The sequence below is a fragment of the Calidris pugnax genome, unplaced genomic scaffold, assembly GCF_001431845.1.
Source record: "Calidris pugnax isolate Ruff unplaced genomic scaffold, ASM143184v1 scaffold18, whole genome shotgun sequence".
NCBI lineage: Eukaryota > Metazoa > Chordata > Aves > Charadriiformes > Scolopacidae > Calidris > Calidris pugnax.
The window spans coordinates 18896390-18909670 of NW_015090812.1; positions in this window are offsets into that span (position 1 = coordinate 18896390).

Consider the following 13281-nt stretch of genomic DNA (forward strand, 5'->3'; position numbering starts at 1 on the left):
AGTTAGATACCCAACCAGTAATTGTGTGCACAATTACTGTGATTACACATGTAATCATGGTCATTGTGCTTCCAAATGGTGCATGTGCTATTCTAAAAATTTGCTGCTATATTACTAAAATTAATGGGAGCTTTGCTGTCAATTTGAATTGATGGAGGATCAAGCACTACATATTGTAGCAGTAGTTGTGATATATCCAAGAGCAAATGCAATTTTTGCATCCAAAATGCTAATTTTTCAGATTGTATTGAAACAGTTAATGAACGATGGACACACAGTTTCTTAGCACATCTAGGTATATATTCATTATGCATTCATTAATAATCATTTTTGAATAGGGTTCTGGATTTGACTCAAACTCCACTGACATTAAGAGAAAACCAGGGCTCTGGATCAAGACGTCTTCCTTTAATGTTTTCAATTAGCTCGGGTTATACAGCTGTGTGTGCGTTTGTTCATAGCAAAATCATTGGCTTTTGATTGTCTTGTCTTTCAAGAGTTAAACAGGATTTTGCAGAGAGGATGCTGTGAGATACAGTAGGTACGGTGATATGTAGTATTTCACATCTAGTCTTTGTCCATGTTCTAACAATGTACTTTAAATGTCTTACTATTGTCTCTTTTTCAGATTAGTTTACAGCCCTGTAGTTCCAGCTGTTTTATTCTGAAACTCTAAAACCCTATCACTAGGGAGTTCTGTGTAATTGCCCATAATATGCACCACATTATCCATTTCAGGAACTGTGCTGAAAGACAGCAGCAATAAGGGGTTTTCTAAAGGCAGTCTGGTTTACACTAATGGATCTAACAGGAAGGAAATGCAATTTGAAAGAAGCTGATGCATATGTTCTATTGTTGAATATAATGTTTGATTTAATTATTAACTGTCTGTGATGGAAAGTCAGATCCTGCTCAGTTCTGCTTACAGTTTGGTACTCTGCTACCAGTAAAAACAGACAAGATTCAGTCTGAGGATTTAAGAGTTCTTTGTAAAATACTGACATTTAATTGTGCTTTTATAAAATATCAGCTGAGGAACCTCAGTCTCATGCTCCTTCCATACAGGCTTGCTTTCTTTTATCAAGCTAAATATACAATATAGAAGCTGACTCTCTTTCCTTTTTCACTTGCATAAATCAGGAGATTCTCAAACTTAACGATCTGCTGTAATTATTTAAATAAATATGATCCAAATTGAGTTCATACTCACTGCTGTTCATGACCTATTAATTTTTATTTTATTTTGCATTTCATGTCATACACATAGCACTGCAGTCAATCTGCTTCTGTATTACTGAGGAAGTACACAATGGACCCAAGTGAATTTTTAGGAATGAGTTAAAATGTGCTGGCATGACTTTACCTATCCTTCTTTTATCGGGGATGGAGGATTTGGCAGCCAATTTCAGTCCAATTCTATAATTGGTGTTTTGTGATTTCTAGTAAATTGTTGCATTGTGTTACAAAGGTCCCTAATTCCATGTGTGGGTGTTAACATGGTGTAAAGAATGAATTCATTATGAAGAACTCTTACCTGAAATTCCATTATCCTTTCCTCACCATGGTGACTCCTATCAAACTCATTCATATAACGTAATCTGGAAAGAAATAGGTATTGATGCTGAAATGCTGCATTTTCAGAGGAGTTTTAAGGTAAAAATCATAGTTGCCCCACATGAGTCAGACAAAAACAGTAGTTTAACACCACTAGTAAACAAAATAATTAAGCAATGTAATTTCAGTTTTGTATTTTGTATCTGTCTGGTGAGATTATTATCTTTGACACTACCTTAAGCAGATGCAGGACTGGAGTTGAAATTAAACAATAGTAATGATATTTGGAGTTCATCCAGAATGATCTTCATTGTTTGTGAGAGTAGCTTCCACAATATTATTTGATCCATAATTTCTCATCTTTCGTTAAACATATCTTTCTACATGTAGTGCACACAGCACTAGCTCTGTGGGACAAATCTTCCTTTGTGAACTCCAAAGGGATTGGTTACTTTTGTCAGGAGGGTAATAGAAAGAAATGAAGTTCTTAGGAAATACACTGCCACGCCTCACACATCTAATCGAGTTAGACAGCGTAAGAAAAAACAGGGACCCCTTCCACAGCCTATTTGCGTTCTTGGTGTCAGTCAGCAGACTTCAGTCAAAGAGTATGAAGTGCCACTGCAGCAAAATCCATCTCAGATTTATCTGGAGACTTCTGCTTATAATCTGTTCTCTGTTGTAAGGATCTGAGAAGATTTCAGGCTTTTTAAAAACCTCAAACATTTTGAATATTTTGGTTTAGAGAAGCACCTGAGAGCTCAGATCAAAATGTACGCAGACTGCTTTAGCCCATGACTCCCATCAGAGCAGATTTCTGCTGGGTGTCTTCTGGGTCAAGAGCATCTTAAAACCAATCTTTCTTAGGCTGTTTCAGGACTCCTGCTTTCAGCCCTGCCAGAAACCAAAAAACGCCAAGATGTGCAGTTTCTTCCAAAAAGTTAAAAAAACCCCACGAAACAGGTATGAGCTGAAGTCAGCTCTCATTTTGGCTAAAGCTTTCTCTTAGTTTTGCTGTTACTCCTACTCCTAATTAAAAGTTTATTTAAGCACTTTGCATACTTGAGTGTATTGAAGAAACAATTGTTGGAATGAAAAGAAAAACTGTCAGTTCTGAAAATAGCTTGGACTGCTCATGTGTCACTCTCAGTGTACGCTGAAATATCCAGAAAAACGTGGCTCACCCTGTGGATTGCACCAGATACCCACACAGGTATAAGCAGCCCTCTTCCCGCTTTCTTCTCCTGGGGCTCATTTTTACAAAACACGCGGTTAGAACTGAGCTGTGCTTTCTGCCACTGGAGTAAGCTACAGTGGAGCAGAGCACAAAGAAAATTTATTCCCCAGGCATACTAGGATCGGCCTGTAGAACTCAGTGTGAGAACTAAGAGCAGACACATATGGCAACCAGGACACTGCAGGGGCTGGGGACAAGCAGGCTGGTTCCTTGTCTTGTATCCCATGACCAGACCTCAAGTAAGGCTACATATGTGCTGGGCGTCGGATCATTTGTGGATCAGGAATGATAACTTTTCACCCAGGTCCTGGGAGCTCATCCTCTTGTCTCGGCCATGCCAGAACCCATCCTGCCTGAGCATCCCCAACACACCTGTACAGTAAGAGTTGGGGCAACAAGCTCACCCACCTGTTCCCTTCTCCCCTTCTCAACATCCAGCTCCCTGCACTGTTCACACTTTGTCTCCATCCTGAAGTACAACCCCTTGGTTGCTGGTGCAGGCATGTCCAAGAGGAAGACTGAAAAGGTTTTAAGTGGCTACACAGAAGGGCAATTGAAAAAGGGCGCTGTGGAAATCATATTCATAGGGAGAAAGAACTGAACTCACACAGGTGTTTCTCCTTTCTGCTGTGACTCTTCCAGGCAGCAAAACAGGTGAGCTTGCTGCATGCTAATCAGGGAAAAGAACATCTGAAATATGCATCTGCACATGAGCATCTGTGCAGAGTTTCTCCAAACCAGTTCTCAAGTGCATTTTTTTTCCTGTGTGGGCCTCTTTTGTACTTCGTTGTGCCAAGAGGCTTATTTTGTATAGGTGGAGAGACCCCTATCCACCAGCCATCAGGGAGTGCTATTAATATGCAACATCTTGAATGCATGAGCTGAATGACAAGCTGGCAGAGCTTGAGCTTGTGTGGTCCAAGTTTATGTCTCTCCCTGAAGAGGCGAAAAGCCCCTTCCCAAACTCTCTGCCAAACTGTGCAAGAGATGAAAGAAAGGAGAATGGGCAACCTATTTTTCTGCTTCTCTCTTCCTGATATCTTCACACTATCACTTCTTTTCCCTGGCCACAGTTCATGTGAATGGCCGATTTCATATAGTTTGCTACTAAACTTCAATATCAAACTGGAACATGATAACGGAGCTACTGAACTTCCTTTTTTTTTGACTGCTTGTGGAAACAATCAGAACTATTTATTAGACTATTGTTATACATGCACTGTCTTTTGAATGTACATATTGTTCTCTATTCTCTGTCTGAAATGTCCCTACAATAGTGAGTTATGTTCAGGTCCTGAATTTTAGGCATATTTACACTTTTCTTTTGGTCACCTAGTATCACCATGGAAGGCTTAACTAAGCTTATTTTTCAGCCTGGATTACACGCCTGAGTAGGAAGAAAGGATACCTGCAATGTCTCATTGTGGACTAGTTAAAGGTTGATCTAGGAAGAGTAACTGAGTGCTTCTTGCTCTCCTCACCTAGAAGATGGGGAATGATGCAGCTGGAGGAGGAGGAACCAGGCAGCCACCATCCCTAGTCTCAAAGCAAGCTGCTGCCTGTGGCTGTTCCCAGATATTCAGTGGAGCTCAGGAGCTGGACTCTGCCTAGGCAAATTAACTGCACCTGCCAAGATGTTCACCTGGGTCCTCCTGTACCAAAACACACTGGATTTTGTTAATGTGCAGCATGATCATGCTGTGTTTTGTGGAACTGGTGCCTGAACACAGATCTTTGGCCATCACCAGCTGTTGAGCTTTGGGGTGTTCAGAAAGAATTAGGGAAAGAGCCACAAATTAAAAAATTGCTTCAGAGTCTTGTGATAGGAGACAGAAGAACACAGATGGGTCCGCATGTGTCCACCTAGCCTAGCAGCAATGTCCACCGTGTGGGCAGAACTGAAACAAGCCCACCCCAGAGACCTTTCCTCAGTGCAGCCGTTCCCCCTGAGCCCACGCGGCCTGGTGAGGAACCAGCTTCCCACCTGTCGGTGTGGAGTTAGGATCTGGTTTTGCTGTACTCGATCCCAACCAGGTGAGGCCTCACAAGGCGTGAGGTCCAGACCAGTAGCTCCACAGCAGTATCTTTCTTGCTAGAGCCTGGCCTCATCAGCAAGCGGCTCCACCCCAGCCTCCACGCAGGGCACTAACGGGAACAGCAAACTGGGCTTTTTCAGATACCAGCTGTTACCCTGGCATCGCTGCCTCCCTCTGTGCATGCCTTTGTCATTCCCTGAATCTCTGCCCGCTGCACAACTCTTGGAATGAGTTAAAATGACTTTCGGGATGTTTTCCTCTTGCCTTAAAGGACTCATCTGCTTTGTTTTTCCCTCAGTCACAGCAGAACATAAAAAATAGTCTGCATGGAAAATGTGAAAAATGTTTCTATGTAAATCGGAGGTAATGTCAGCCAAATTAATTTGTTAATTTAATGTCTAAAAATCATTTCGTATTCCCCATTTACAAATTTATATTCTTTTTTATGGGAATATATTTTCTGCATCTTCAATCCATTTTTCAAATGCTCCCACCGTTTTTCACCATTCCACAAAGCAGGTTCATTTACAAATGATGCTTATCAATCACAAGGGAAATCACACCTTTTATTCTTTTTTATGAAATTGAAGTCCTATCCCTTTTCTGGGAAGATTATGTAGTGTCTTCCCAAAAATTCCACTCAATTCAAGGATCATGGGAAAGGTCAGACGAATACTGTCAGAGGAGTAAAATTACTAGCCCCAATGCATCAGGTGAGGAAAAAACAGTTACAGTCTGTGCAGTAACGTGGGACAAGTATAAACCTAGATTTGCATTTTTTCATGTTAAAAAAACCTTACAAATACATAGTTTTATAATACCATAGAAAATATAACTTTGTTTAAAATTCTGTCATGCCAATGAGTTACAATTTAGGTGAGTTATTAAGAATCCCATAAAATAGACCTTCTATTAAAAGGATTGTCCACGCTCATACAGGAAGGCCTAGCAAAAAAGTCTCACTGACACTTTAAATTCAGGAAATACTTATTTTTATCAGTTTTCCCACACAAATAGTGAAGAGAGTTTCCAGGATAAAAGTCACCTGGGTAATTTAAACTTTCAGGCCGACACATCTCTGTTGTTGAGCACATGTAACCTCCCTGAGATCACAGACTGATGCTAGGCACGGGTCTTCCACAGAAGAGAAAATCAAAGCTTTGAATCACACATTCAAGGGCTTCTCACTGAGAGAGAACCGAAATAATGTTAAATAAAATTCCTAGGCATTGAATAAACACCACAGCAGCGTGGCTGCTGGCAGCAGAAGCTGTCAGGTACCCGAGCTGCCCTCCCAGCTCTGTCCCCAGCTCTGCATAGCACTGTGTCTGTGACGGGGCACACACACATTCCAGCTGTGGCAGAGGAGGTGCAGGAGCATCCCCAACAGGAGATGGACGAGCTGCCTCCCCCGGCAGGCAGCACCGACCTCTGCCCGATGGAGAGGCTGTGCCTGCAACATCAAGCATCCTCTCCCTGGGCTCACTGTCGTGTTTGCTAATTATGACACCTCTCCATATTGCCAATATCCCTCGAAACACCTTGTTCTTTCTGTGAGCCACACCTTCCTGCCTTACACCAGCAGGCAGAATTGGAGAGAAAACATCTCCTTGGAATTAAAACACACCATCTCAGACTCCTGCTTGCCTCTCCCGTGGGGCAGAGGCCCCCACACGTCACACACATCCAAAGGCCAGGGGCTATTCTAATGACACCAGACAGACTCCCGTTACCTGGCTGAGGGTGTCCTCTGATGCCACCACAGTGAGAAATAACTTTCCCCTACACTTAACTGTCAGCAAGAAAGATGTGGTTTTCCTTAAAATAATAGAGGTCTGAAAATAAAAGGATATTGATTTAGGCTATCTTGTCAATCACAGGAAAGAGGAACAGCCCAGCAGGTATAATATAAGGGGAGTTTGTAATAAAATGTGCCTTTGTTTCTAAAGACCAGAAGATGTAGCTAGTTTTAATGTTGATTGGGCAGACTACGAGCTTCTAAAAATTTCCTCTGAGACAACATATTTTGCTGGAGACAAGCAAGACCAAGAGAACAAGTTTTCCACTAGACCAAAATAAAATGGCTCCAACAACAACTTCATTAGCACCTTCAAAGGCAACAGCAGGAAGAGCTGAGCAATGTGCTAAGCAGCTGGACTGAGCTCAGCAGGCACCTGGTACCTCTTGCCTTGCGCAGGTCCCTCAGCTGCTGTTGGCACTCACTTATTGCCCAGGTTCCTGAGGACACTAAACTGGCGACATACCTGGTTGATTTGAGATGCTGCTGACACAAAAGGTCAGCATCCTTCCATGCTTTGGATCTCGCCATGCTCCCCCTCATTCTCAGCCAGAAGGACGCTGCCAGCCTTGGTCGTGCTGCACCACATGCTGCCTCCTCCAGTAACCCCCCAGCCCCTGCAGCCAGCGCGGGCACTCACTGCCAGCACGGGGAGGGGGCAGAGGGTCCCAGGGCACAAGGCTGCATGGACAGACCCATGGCGTGAAAGACTACAGAGCCTTTATATTACACAGAGCTTCAAAGCTGCAAAAATATTAAATGCCCACCAAAACCCAGAAGAATAAAGGCCCTTCAATAGCCCTATATGGCTCATGCCATGAGCTCTAAGTGCTTAGTGAGGAAGTGACCTTTATGAAAATATTGTTTATGATCTCTGTGTGTGTGTGAGCATAGGCACAAAGAGTATTCCAATTTATTTAAAAGGTTACATATCAAAACTGAATATGCAGTACAACTGTGTTATCGCATTGCATAGCTTTTACACAGGAAATCCAATCCTTGGCATGTGTGCCTTCTAGCCACTGGGGCTGGATTCCCTCAGTATCAAAACTAGAGATGAAGAAGTAATACGTAACAAAACAATGACATCGTATTTTTTCTTTTTTATAAATTGTCTTCAAACCACTTTGAAAACTTCCCAAATAATATGCAGCTTTAAATTGATCACAAATTCTTCCACTAAGTAGTATTTTAACTTGCAGAATATTTGAATGAGGGACTCAAGGTACTTGGCACCTTTGCAGGAGAAGACTGTTCATGCTGAATAATTTAGTTGTCTCAGTTTCAGAAACCTGCTCTGATTTCTTTTGAGCTGTACAACCCTCTTAGGGTACCTTACACACCATAAACAATTTCACCCATGCCTGCTGCTTGTTAGAGGCACTGGCTGTGCCTGCTGAGGGAGACTGACCCAGCACTGCCTGTTACCTGCCCTCAAGCTGACTCTCATGACTAGGGGGGAAACCACTCCCCTGCTCTGAGGGAATACCTGTGTGCTATCCTGTTCAGTTCTTTGTTTCCCAAGTAAAAAAGTGTCCTCAATTAGCCATAAGGGAAGTGCCTTTTACTCTACAAAAATCACAGAATCTTCTAGGTTGGAAGGGACCTTAAAGATCAGGACACATTTATTCCAGCAAAATAAGTGGTAAGGCTCTTGTGCACAACGTTGGATAAACCCACAAAATAAAAAATAAACTAAAATTTAAAAGTGCATTTCTACACTGCAGTTATCAATAAGGACCTCTCCTAGCCCCCACAAGATCAGCAGCATGGTGGGATGGCAATTATGGGTCCAAACCTGGCCCAGGCTGTTCACCCTGAGCAGCACCTTTCCCTCGTTTGAGGTGGATGAGCTCCCCTCCTCAGGGCTGGCCCAGGGCTTCCTGGGGGCACCTCTGTGGGCTGCCAGCAGCTCCTGCTCCCAGCGCCCCTGTCCACTGCAGCTCAGGTTAGAACTGATCCCACTGGGTCCACAGAGGGGTCAGGGATCCTTCCTTCCTTTCCTTTTTTTCTGGAAATATAGATGTGTAAGTGCCAAACAGGACATGTCCCATCCTCCCACCTCACCCACCGGAAGGAATTTTTTCTCCTGCTATGGAAGATCTGCTGAACTGGAATTTCTATTGTATTCCTTAGTAAAAATATTCTTTTCGGCTTCAGGTCTTCCTGCAAGTCACAACACACTTAAGACTAAGCTTAAACTTCATACACCATGAGAACTGTTTTATACAAGCATCTTGTTAGAGTTAGGGCTTCTTACTCGAAGTTAGCTTCTAGCTGAAATCACACATCACGTTCTGGAGTTCCAAGGACAGTCACTGCACGTACACTGCTTTTCCTAGGTTACCCCAAACTATCAGCCATTCCATTCTATCACAATTCTCTGTCTTAAATGGGTTAAAAACAAAACCCAGCCACTTTGTTAAAATCATTCTGCTTGGACACAGTTGCTGAACTTGCCAGTGACAATGTCCTGACAGCACAAATGAGAAGAAACTGGCCTCTAAAATTCACTTTATGCCAAAGAACAATATTCAATGCACTAAAAAAAAAATAAAAATTCCTCAAATAGAAATTTGAAATCTGCACAATTTATTTTCTTATATCTTCTAATTTGTTTCTGCTTGTCAATGAATATTGCAATTCACAAGGTAAAGGTTCTCCAAAGCGCTCCATCCAGCTCAAACTTTCCTGAAGTCCTTCAGGTATGAAGTCTCATGGACTAAATTGCAAACACCAGGCAACACGATGTGAAATCCAAATCTCACAATTAAATATGTCGCTAAAATTTATTTTCTGCAAGTATCTGAAAAGTCTAATTGAAAATTTGCTTTTGCGAATATTCATGAAAGATAATTTCAAGTGCTTGTATGCTCATAGAGAGCAAATTCTCAAAGAGTCATAGACATGATCAATTTGGAGTTAATTTCTGAATTTAAATGAATATTCATAGACATTTTTAACTATTCCTTTAACTTCAATACAGACTCATCAGCACTCATTTGCACCTAGTTTTTATTAGTGCAAATCAGATTAAAAACATCGAAATCAAAAGTTAGGCATGCCTGAAAAATGCTTAAAGAAGAACAGAATTAAGCCATCCTTTCTTATCTTCAAAATGGAATAAATCTAGCTTCCTTTTTTATTAAAATTTGAGAATAATTTGTGATCTTTTGAAGTTATTGTTCTGCTGTCAGCTAAAGCTATTTATATGCTTTGATACTAAACATTCCTTTACATAATGGTGTCTCTTCCTCCCAATCCCTTAAAAATTACTCATCTGCAATACTTTTTTTTTTCCCCCATTTCCTTGGATTCAGTTTAAATGAAGTTTATAAAGTGCTCATAAAATGATCTATTTCGGGCTGGTTTCAAATGCTACAAAGTTTAGTATTAAAAATTCTTTCACTTACAAAAAGATTGACAAAATGAGTAAAAAGGAAGAAGATATTTTAGATAATAAATTAACATAGTTGCAGGTCAACGAGTTATTGAACCATTTTCCTAAAGAGCAGCAATAATCACACTTAGTCAGATTACTTATATGCTTCAAGTTCTCATGTGACTGAAGAACTCATGGGATATGATAATACAGTAAAATCACATTGTTTAGAAAAGCTTTAGTCCTGTAACTTCTTTTTCTTTACATCTTGTGAAGTATTCTTTCTCAGTTTAAAGCTGAACTCAGCAGTTCCTCATTTTATTTGAATCCAAATTTACCTGGAAACTCTGGGATGACGCCTGAAGCTGTTTAGAAAGATGGAACCGTAACAAAGGTCATATTTTCAAAGATATTCTAGGTGATTTAGAAGTATAAAGGTCTGTTGACCTATAGGATTCAAAATGTCTCAGTCACTTCTAAAAAGAATGTAAACCTGGGACTATTTGGCTCTTTTGACTGTCTTCCTAACATTACCTCGTCAAAGTGATGCACAATGACATACATTGAGTTACGTCACAAAGGCTAACAAAGATAATTACATTAGAGCTAATCAAGTTTCCGCACTGTGATGTCAACCATAAGCCTTTTCAAAAAGCCACTGATGAACCTGATGCTCATCATTCTTGAAGAGTAAACAATCCATTCTCCATCCTTTCCTCTGGAAGGATGAACTGATGTAGGATAATGTCTCCTAAGAATATATCCTCCAATATCACAGACTTCCTAGAAGTTACAAATGCAATATTCGCAGTTGTTGTTTGTGTTTATATAGAGCTAGCTCTTTGTCTACAACAGAATTTTCTGAAAAGTATTGGCAACAAATGAGAAAGCTAAAAAATCCAAAATGAAGAAGAGAGGGGCTTCCCCCCCCTTTTTTTTTGAACCATTTTTCTTAGATTATCCTAACATCTAAAATCAATACTTTTCTCCCTACTTATTTTCTTCAGTATCCAGCTTCTGGGCATATTTTATAAAAGGCAAAATGAAAGCTTGGCTTTGAAGTCACAGAAAACTCACTGGCCAAGTGCATCAGCAATTCACGGAAACACACATGAAGGCATAAAGCAGAGAATTGGTACAGATCAGAGAAACTACACAAGCCGCTGTATCAGTTCAGCTTCATTTATTAAAAGGAATTGACAAGATACTCTGTATTGGAGCCTCTGCTATATTACTTACAGAACAACAGGTCAAACTTTATGAGAAATTTCTGTGGCTGCCTTTTGCGGATGCAAAGGTCTTTACCGCAGGTGGATCATTTAACTCCCCTGAGATAAGACACTCTAATTCCATCCAGCATGATCGCTCTTTGCCTTTATTTCTTAGATCATACTCATCCTTGTTGCAATAATCATTACCTACAATTCTGGAAATACAATTGAAACATGGCATTTCCTTAAATTTCCTTCTATCATTAGAATACTGAGACATGCGTGTCCCTCCTATGCTAATTGATTAGCTAAAATATGTCTCAGTGGAGGGAACTGGTTTAACATAGGTTTTATTTCAGACTGCAAAATTCTGCAGTATCCTTTCCCATTCAGTACAGATAATTTTCATCCTTGTCCTCTTTGCTTCCTTATTCACCCCACAGTCATTTACTCAACTATGGGGTTATGAAGATTGTAGTAGCTGTTAGTCTACACGAAGAAACTGTTATATTCACACCAGATATATGATATGCAAATACACCATTGTAATTCATCTGTTTCTTTAAGCTAATTTATATTTTAATGAATTTGGTCATTGGGAATTGAAGTACTTTAGCTTCAAAAATAGAGCTTGTTGAAAACCTTTTGCTGAAATACATAATTTTCAAGCAGGTTTTCAGCCAACTCAAATCAGTGTTGAGATCCTTTATTTAGTGAGCGAACACTTCAGTAAATAAGACAGAGATATGACTTCTGTATAACAGCCCGTAATTTTGTATATGAGTTATAGGGATAGCAGAGAAAGCCATGCACCACTGGGATAGTTACACAAGCTGTTTCTGAGGTACAATGTAGTTATAGACCACGTTTTGGAAATTATTCTAAAATTACTTCACCATTATTTTGTTGCAGGAGTAGCTTTTTTCCAGAAGAGAATTCAAATTCATTTAAAAGATGCCATCAAGATCTAACAGACAAGTCCCAGTCATAATTGGGAAACACAGTGAGGAGTGGCTCACATGTCAGACGGCTGCCGGAACACTCCCAAGGTGAAAGTGGTGGGTGTCCCAGCCTGGCGTCACCAGAGCGGATCTGAGGAAAATCACCTCTATCAAAGCTCTCACGGGTCTGAAAGAACCGTAAATCGAGCACAGTCCTTACACAGTGTTTTGGTGGGACTATCCAGAAGTCACTTGAAGTGAATTCAGGCATTAATTAAATTTCTTTGGGATGGAAGCCTTGTCCACTCCGGTTGTGGCACTGATTAGCCAGTGCCTTCTCAATTCACGCAGAAACTTAAAGGCATTAATTTTCCCTACAGAAAACCTCCAAATTTGAATTTTACCTAGGCTGACTTTAGTCTGACGCCAGCAAAAACTGGATTTGCCATTGGCAACACTCAGCTACAGGAAATCTGAGCTTTCAAAGAAACCCCTCACACAACGGACATTTTGGAGCTCTCGTTCATTAGCTGGGGATTACTGAGCTCGCTGCTGCTGGAAAGCCTGCAGTGTCATGGTCAAGCTAGAGCCGTGCGTGGTGGCAGTTGTTGGCTCTTTAAATAGATTACTTCAGTTTGGATGGAAAGAACATGCAAATTCAAGCTCACCATCAGGAGGATGGGGAAAGACAGAATGAGATTAAGAGAGAGATCACTAACAAACCTCACACACTGAAAACAATGGCAGTAAAATCACAATGACAGAACAATCATTTATGCCATACCAGTTTGAGAGAACATCGATTTAAAAGGTGTAATCAGATCCATTTATTGCAAGGACTAAAAAAATATGGAAACTGTGAGAAAGTGAATACGGATATACCCTTTGCTATATTTTAAACCAGTGGCATAGCTTTACCCAATTAGAATGAAATCCATCTTATAAGAAATATCTAATTAGATATGGTAAACTTATTTTATTTTAAAAGAAAGACATTGATGACTCCTAATTATACACATACATGTTCTCTAAGTAAATTAGTTATTGTCTGAGCCATTACGCCGCGCGTGTCCTGATACAACAGTGTCATCTAGTGGTCAGCGGCCAGACCAGACCCCGCCT